We start from the raw sequence: 8,630 nt of genomic DNA, 5'->3' as shown, positions 1-8,630 counted from the left end.
GCTGGAGAGATGGCTCACAGGTTAAGAGCACTGACTGCTCTTCCAAAGGTCCTGAGTTCAATTCCCAGCAACCACATGGTGGTTCACAGCCATCTATAATGAGACCTGATGCCCTCTTCAGGCCTGCAGACATACATGCAGGCAGAATACTGTATGTATAATAAATAAATAAATCTAAAAAAAAAACCATAGTGTCTGTGTTTATTTGGGGGTGAAGAATCTGGCAGGACAGAAACCTCCATCTTCAAATGGTGTCCAATGTGAAGCCAGATTTTCTGCCCAAAACCTAACAAAAGTTTTATGGGGGATTTTTAAAAACAAAAGAGCAAAGTCAAGCATGGCTTCTTGGTAGCAGCATTTCCTCAGGTGGGCTCTGTTTCCTAGAGACAAACAGAGGCTCGGGCTCCTTTAAGAGAGGTTTCCTGACTCAGCAAAAAGCACAGGGCTCTTTTAAGAGGCCCTGCTACCAAACAATTAAATGGTATTTCTGAGCAGCTGGCGGCAGCATGCTTCTTCGGGGTAACATGGATCTAGAAACTACATGGAGTGGTGGCAATAAGCATGAAGCTGGACTCTCAGAAAGCCAAGGAATAGAATGGGGCCACCCGCCGGTTTAATTTTAGCCATGCTGTTTAGCAGATAAAAGACTCATAGCCAGAAAAAGGGATATACCGTAAAGACAGGTTCAGATGAAGAAAAAGCTCTAAAGTGTTTACAATGTGTTTAAAAATATTTGTAGGCTTGGGAGAGAAAAGAAAAAGAATAAAGTTCTTTAACAAAAAATAAAAAAGGAATAGAGTAGCTGGGTGTGGTGGTCCACGCCTTTAATCCCAGCACTCAGGAGGCAGAGGCAGGCGGATCTCTGGGAGTTCAAGGCCAGCCTGGTCTACAGAGTGAGTTCCAGGACAGCCAAAGTACACACAGAAACCCTGTCCCAAAATACAAAAAACAAGAGTAAAAGAAATAGAGTGATTAAAAAAGCCATGTAAACGACATAAAGATGGAAAGTACACAGAGAGTCTGGGTACTGTACATTATTGTGTTGTCTTTGAATTGTTTGATGGCTGAGGGAAATGCAAAGACTGATAAAAGACATTTGATAATCAATTCTGCTGAATTAATCCAAATTTCATATTTTGAAAATGCCTTGAATTCTAAATTTAAGTCTAAGGGCATGTTACTTTGGAAAAGAGATTTTGTTTTTGTTTCCACAGAAAATGAAAAGCTGTGGATTCCTTCCAGGCTAATATGGTTTGGTCAAGAAAGACCCCCTGAAGCAGGTGATCCAACATCCAAGACACCTGGGACCGTACAGCCTCACAGACCATGACAGCGAGGATTTGGGCAGGTTTCTGGGTTTTCTCAGGATCCCATGGTTTTGACAGCAACCCCTAACAGCAGGATGCAGTTTGGAGATAACGACTCCCAAATTCCCAAATATTGTTTATGTATGTTTGTTCTCATTTAAATGGGGTTGGTTATAAATGGTTAATGATCACAGCCAATATCTTTCTTAAAAGGGGGAGCAGAATATGATATAGAAATGGATAATTTGTATTGGTATGCATTTCGATTTATTGATACAAATTTAAGGTCAATTTTGTGATGTGCATATTTCTTCTCTTGTTTAGGTATTGTGTTTATACAGCTCGTTTAAAAAATGTAATGTGTAATTACAGATTGTAGTAACCTATAATAGTCAAAACTTACGTTAGTTAGGTTTTGTAGATATGTAGAGATATATTTCAAATGGGTAGATATTCTTCAGACCTTTCAAAGACATACAGAATACGACATTTAAAATGGCTTAGGGTTTTTAGTGGCAATGAGACATAGCTGCTCCTGGCAACACCAATTACATCAGAGAGGAAGATGGGCATAGAAGAAACTCATTATAGAGTTTGCCTTTGACATGGCAAGACCAGCCATTTGGGCAAGAAACTGCTCTTGCCTGGACTGTTTGACTGTATAATGTCCAAACTGGCCATACAGGATCCACAGGAAAGTGACTGCTGAATTTACCAAAACAAGACGGGACATTCCTTCAGGGTTCCTGCTTCATGGAAGAATCTGCCCGACATTCTACAGGACACAGAGAAAAATGACTGTCAATACAGGCAGGACAGTTTCAAATTTCCTGCTTCACTGAGTCTGCCAGACTCTCTTGGCCTGTAGGCTGAAGATGGATTCTCCAACACTACAGAGGAACTTTGGATGACTTTTCAGACAGTGAGAGGTCTCTGTCCATTCTAGAGTTTACATATTATCCTTCTGAGGTCTTTGATGGAGTTGAAGACAGATAGTTATGGTTATGGTTTTCCCTAGTTATGATAAGATATGGTACACATAAAACTTCAGACTCGCCGGGCATTGGTGGCGCATGCCTTTAATCCCAGCACTCGGGAGGCAGAGGCAGGCGGATCTCTGTGAGTTCGAGGCCAGGCTGGACCGACAGCCTCCAAAACAGAGAAACCCTGTCTCGTAAAACCAAAAAAAAAAAAAAACAAAAAAAACAAAAAACTTCAGATTCACAAAGATAGGATAGAAGATAGAATATTTTCTTTAGATTTTGCCAAATGTTAATGAACCGAATATTGTTTACTATAGTTCTTACTTGATAACTGTTTTGTTATATATAATTTTACTATGTTAAAGTTAAAACCGTTCTTTTCACTTAGACAGAAAAGAGGAGATGATGGGGGATGTTCTTCTGTGTATATGTTTCCCTTATTGGTTATTGAATAAAACACTGGTTGGTCAGGAGAGACAGGAAGACAGGCAGGACTAGGAGATGAGGAGACAGGGAGAATTAAGGGGAGAGAGGAAAGAGAGGCTGCAAAGGGACATCACGTAGAGACAGGGAAGACAGGATGCGCCAGGCATTCTCTGGTAAGATAAGGCCATGTAGTTACATAGATTAGCAACTATGGGTTAATAATTAAGAGAGAGCCAGCCAGTAAGACACCCTCGCTATCGGCCAATAGTTTTTAATTGATAGATCGTCTGTGTGTTTATTTGGGGCTGAAGGGTTGGTCGCTGAACATCGCAAGAGAGCAGTAAATACTTCTGAGTCATCTCTGCATCCCAGAATTTGTCTTTTTTTTCTTTCTGTAAGATCCATTTATTTTTATGTGCATGCGTGTTTTGCCTGCGTGTACGCGTGTGAGCCTTGTCATGTGCCTGTGCAGGCCAAGAGAGTGCATCGGATCACCCAGGACTGGAGTTACTGATGGTGGGAATTGAACCCGGGTCCTCTAGAAGAGCGACCAGTGGTCCTGACCACTTACCCAGCTCACCCACCCCCAAACTCGTCAATTTTGATACTTGGAATCTCCTAAGACAAATTTGATGAAAGTATTTTTGCTAAAATATATGGACTACTCTATTCTTCTACTTGATAGTAATTATGCTTATTGGCATAATTTGCTATTTGGACTTTATAAATAACTCAAGTCACTATCAGAACACATAATCGAGATGTTCTTTTGAGGCGTGGTCTCAAAAAGAGGAATAGCCCAAGCTGTGTGTGAATTTGCAATCCTCCTGCATCAGTGTCCTGAATGCTAGAACCACGAGCGTAGATTACCACGTGCGGCGGCAAATGCAGCTGACCCTTAAGATGCGAAACGGATAAAATACAGGTTTTTGCCCTCAAAAATCGTGCACACTGGAATCAGCTACTGATCGCTCTTCTAACTAGAGACTGTCGCAGAGTTGAGGGGGCTGGAGAGGTGACTCGGCCTACAGCTCGTGCAGAGGACCCGGGTTTGCCTCCTGGCACCCGTACGGTGACTCACAACCACTGTAGCTCCAGTTCCAGGAATCTGAACCCCGGGTAGTGCGAAGACCACATGGAATGCTTGGGCAAGAGCGTGGTAAATGGTGACCTTGATCCTCCGGAAGGCAATCTTTCCTTTAGGCTGCCGTTTCCATCCCTGGTTGACGCTGATTTCCTTTGACAGGTCATGAGAGTTAAGTTTGGGCGTGGCCTTGACTGGGCAAAGGGCTGCTCGGGTACTAATAAAACATTACGTCTGGGCACTTTGGTAAGAGGGCTCTGGGAGGAAACTAGCATGGCACCATTAAACTGAATAATGGGAAGCAGAGGTAGGCGGACCTTTGTGAGTTCGAGACCAACCCGGTCTGCAGAGCGGAGTTCCAGTACAGCCAGGGATACACAGAGAAACCCTGTCTCAAAACAAACAAAGCAAGGGGGTGGTGGAACCCTGGCCCCGACCTCCATCCCCATCCACCACTTCTTGGTCATGAAGTGACGGGTATTGCTCCACCACCCACGGCACTCAATGAGCGGCCTTGCCAGAGGCCCAAAGCAAACGGACCGGTCATTCATTGGCTGAGATCTCTGAACTCACGAGCCAAATCAGATGTCTTTGTAAATTGATTTTCTCAGGTATCTTGTGGGACATCTGTGTTGTGCTTTGGCAGATTTTGTTTTTGAATCAATGAATAGTAATTGTATAAAAGGATGAGTCTTCTTACACATGTACGTGGAGGTACACATTTCGGTTTTGCTTTGATACGGGGTCTCATTCTGTAGCTGGGCTGGCCTTGGATTCCAGAGCCCTCCACCCTCAGCCTCCTCCGGGCCTTGGTTTTCAGGCAAGGCATGTGTTGTGTGAGTCTCCCGCAGGAGGGAGGGACGCACTCGAGAGACTTAAGAGATAAAGGCAAGGTCACATCTGGGAAAGGCAAAACTTAGGAGATCCTTGAAGGTCCCTGCCCAGCTTCAGCAAAGGAGTAAACACTTGCTGAGGGCGGAGGGACACTGCCAGCTGAGGTGCAGAGAGGAGGGGAAGGGGAGACTGCCAGCTGAGGTGCAGACAGGAAACTACTGAGGACTGTGAGCTACCTGTGAGTTGTTGGGTGGGCAGCTGACGCCGTGGTGGGCTTCTCAGGCCAGGGTGGTCGTCTCACACTGGGGTGGGCCTATCCTGTTTGGGTGGGCTTCTCAGAGATGTAGCTGCCTTTCCAAATCATCCACACTCCTGTCACTAATCCTATTAACAGCTCACAGGCTGTAATCCTAGCACTCGGGAAGCAGAGGCAGGCGGATCTCTGTGAGTTCAAGGCCAGCCTGGTCTACAGAGCGAGTTCCAGGACAGCCTCCAAAGCAATACAGAGAAACCCTGTCTGGAAAAACAAAAGCAAACAAACAAACAAAAAAACAACCCGTAGGCTCACCAAGCTGGACGTGGATATGACCATTCCTTTAACATGCTGTGACTTCCAGTTTTGGGGGAGTAGTCATGCGTGTTGTGTCTCCCTGTGAAAAAGACCTTTTCACTAGCTTCTCATGTTCTCTTTCCCTCCTCCTCTCCCCTTCCTCCTGCTCTTCCTCTTCTCCACCTACCCCACTCCCACCCCACCCCCCACCAGTCAGGGTAAGACATCCATTTTCCCCTGTCCTCAGACACCAGAGCTCCTGGTTCCAGAACATACCTGTAATCAGGTTTGACTGGAAACGACATAGACTAGTCATCTCAAAGGCAAGGCTCAGTTGAGGGCAATTGCCTAGATCAGGTGAGCCCTGTCTGCCGGGGGCTGATTATTAGTAGGTGCAGGAGGCCCCAGCGCATTGTGGGCAACACCATCCCTCGGAAAGCGCTTCTGCGTAAAAAGGTAGCCAGCTGAGCATGAACCTGAGAACAGGCTGGCAGGCACCGTTTCTTCCCAGTTCCTTCCAGGTCCCTGGCCAGACTTCTCTCAACCGCAGACTGTGGTCTGAAATGCAAGCCAAATGTGGTGGTTTGAAAGGGAGGGGCAGTGTTAGGAGGTGTGGCCTCTTGGAGGAAGTGTGCCACTGCGGGGGTGGGCCCTGAGGTCTCTTTTGCTTAAACTTCCTGTAAAGAGAAGCCTTCCCGCCAGCCTGGTTCCAGAGCTGCATCAGTCCCCAATAAACACACAGAAGGCTATATTAATTATGAAGCTGTTGGCCTTGCTTGGTTCTTACTGGCTAGCTCTGACTTAAGTATTTATCCCATAATTGTTAATCTAAGTATGTCTCTTACCGGAGAGGTTTCCGGGCTTCCTACCCCATGGCGGTTACATCTTGACTCCTGTGTTTCTCCTTCCCTGAGTCCTCCTGGACTCCTAGTCCCACCTATCTTGCTTCCCTATTGGCCAACAGTGCTTTATTGACATATACACAGGACTTCCCCAACAGTTTCCCTTGAAGGTGAGGATATGATGACTTCACTAGACCCAAGATAAATGATAAACAGGTGCTTACTGGGGAACACTTGCACAGAAACATACCAAGAACCGCCGGAGTGTCTCTCTGCCCTTCCTACCAGATTGGCTGATGCACCAGAAAGAGCGCAAGCAGAAACCACGCCTCAAGCTTCCTCTTTCTGCTTCCTTCTTCCTGAGGCCAAGTTCAAGTTCACTGCGAGACTGACGCATTCCCTCAGTGTGACAGTCAACTTCCTGTGGCTTGCAGACTCTGAGCTGCTCTAGCACAGTCTGCCTGCACGCTACCATGCTCCCCGTCATGATGATAATGGACCGAACTTCTGAAGCTGTAAGCCAGCCCCAATTAAGTGTTTTCTTCATAAGAGTTGTCGTGGTCATTGTAGGGAAAAAGGACCAGCCAAAGAAACACACCCTGAGCAGAGCCAAAGAAACACACTTTGCCCCTGGAATCAGAGTCAGCGAAAGAAATGCACCCTGGCCCTAAAACTAGAGCTAAAAGGCTAAAAAGGACCAGAGAAAGAAACACACCCTGAGCAGAGCCAAAGAAACACACTTGGGCCCTGCAACCAGAACTAAAGAAATGCACCCTGGCCCTAAAACTAGAGCCAAAAGGCTAAAAATAACCAGAGAAAGAAACACACGTTGGCCCTGAAACCAGAGGCAAATCTGACCCTGTGCAGAAAACTAACCAATCCCTGAGCAAAGCTCTAGCCAATCTGAGCTCAGCATTAAAATCTGACCAATCCCTACCCTGGAAGCCCTATATAAACCCTGTGTCTGTTCAGCTTGTGACTATTCATGCTACCAGGGTGTCCTCTGCCACTCTCCTGGATTCTTCCCTCCTAATAAACCCGTTGGATGGGCTTTGGGTGAAGATCTTCTTTTGTGGCGGAGCAGAGACCACCCTGGGCAGAGCAGAGCGAGCAGGGCTGTAACACTTTTGCCAGGGAAACCGCTCCCCACTCTCTGCTCTCCACTCTCCCTGAGCAGAGCTGAACTGTAGCAACTTTGCCCGGGAAACCCTCTTCTGCTGGACAAAACTGCTACACTGGGCGAACATCCCCAGCTGGAAGACCCTGGCTAATACACTGGGGAAGCCTTTCTCTGAGGCAAGGCTGTAAGCAGCTAAGCTTACTGCAACCTGTGATGGTCCTTGGCTCCCTGAGCTCCAGGATACCTTTCCAGGTGAGCTGTGTAAGACTCAGTTTTCTGTGACTCCCGAGACCCAGGATACCTTTCCATCCGATCTGTCAAAACGCCCACAGTCATGGTGTCTCTTTACAGCAATGGAAACCCTAAGACACCAAATAAGCCGTTTTCTCCTCTTTGTTATTTCCAGTCAAAGTGTTTTATCGCAGAAACTAGAACAACATTCAGTCCCCACTCCCACACTTGCTCTCAGCCTGAGGCCCGCAGCTTCAGGATAAATTAGACCACGTGCTTTTCTGGCACTCCAGCTTTACAAAAGACAGCAGATGGTGGGATTCCTTGGCCTCTATAATCGCGCGAGCCAATTCCTATCTAAACCTCTTCTTATAAATCTATATATATCCTATTGATGTGCTTCTCTGGAGAGCTATCCATCACTAATACACGGATGTGCCCTGGCCTTCCCTGTCCAGGTAGCACTGGTGTGTTAGAGCAGAACTCAGCTCTCTGGGGACTGTGCCTTAGGAATGAGGACCTCCTTAAATGGTGTGTGTGCATTTGGTGCGACACCCACACCCACCCTGCCCTCTTCCTGCCCTGGTCCCCTGCTGGCAAAGCATGCAGACACAGCAGCAAATACAAATCCTTTCCAGGTCAAATGTGCCCTGGTTTCTGACATTTCATAAACAAAGGGGTTGGCTGTCCACATTCCTCAGCATTGAGCTGTCACTAGATGCAGAAATCACTGTGTTCTGCAGTGGAGCAAGCCTGGGCTCCCCCCCCATTTCTATAGTGGTGTAAGCCTGGGCCCCCCATTTCTACAGTGGTGTAAGCCTGGATCCCCCATTTCTACAGTGGTGTAAGCCTGGACCCCCATTTCTACAGTGGTGCAAGCCTGGAATCCCCCCATTTCTACAGTGGTGCAAGCCTGGGCCCCCCCATTTCTATAGTGGTGTAAGCCTGGACTCCCCCCCATTTCTATAGTGGTGTAAGCCTGGACCCCCATTTCTACAGTGGTGCAAGCCTGGAATCCCCCCCCCCGTTTCTACAGTGGTGCAAGCCTGGACCCCCATTTCTACAGTGGTGCAAGCCTGGAATCCCCCCCATTTCTATAGTGGTGCAAGCCTGGACCCCCATTTCTACAGTGGTGCAAGCCTGGACCCCCATTTCTATAGTGGTGTAAGCCTGGACCCCCATTTCTACAGTGGTGCAAGCCTAGACTCCCCCCATTTCTACAGTGGTACAAGCCTAGACCCCCATTTCTACAG

General features: G+C 47.0%; 1 long non-coding RNA gene across 1 annotated transcript; it reads right to left on the bottom strand.

Moving 5' to 3' along the window:
* Window positions 1-1,870: 1,870 nt before the first annotated feature.
* LOC110343035 lies at window positions 1,871-5,740 on the bottom strand. Its single transcript, XR_002385225.2, has 3 exons — window positions 5,461-5,740; window positions 5,203-5,284; window positions 1,871-2,082 (listed from the first exon to the last, which is right to left on the bottom strand). It is a non-coding gene; the product is annotated as an uncharacterized LOC110343035 (long non-coding RNA).
* Between the last annotated feature and the right edge of the window lie 2,890 nt (window positions 5,741-8,630).

The sequence above is a fragment of the Mesocricetus auratus genome, unplaced genomic scaffold (genome assembly GCF_017639785.1).
Source record: "Mesocricetus auratus isolate SY011 unplaced genomic scaffold, BCM_Maur_2.0 Super-Scaffold_100046, whole genome shotgun sequence".
NCBI classification, from domain to species: domain Eukaryota; kingdom Metazoa; phylum Chordata; class Mammalia; order Rodentia; family Cricetidae; genus Mesocricetus; species Mesocricetus auratus.
The sequence above is the reverse complement of the archived record's forward strand: the minus strand, read 5'-3'. Positions and strand labels throughout refer to the sequence as shown.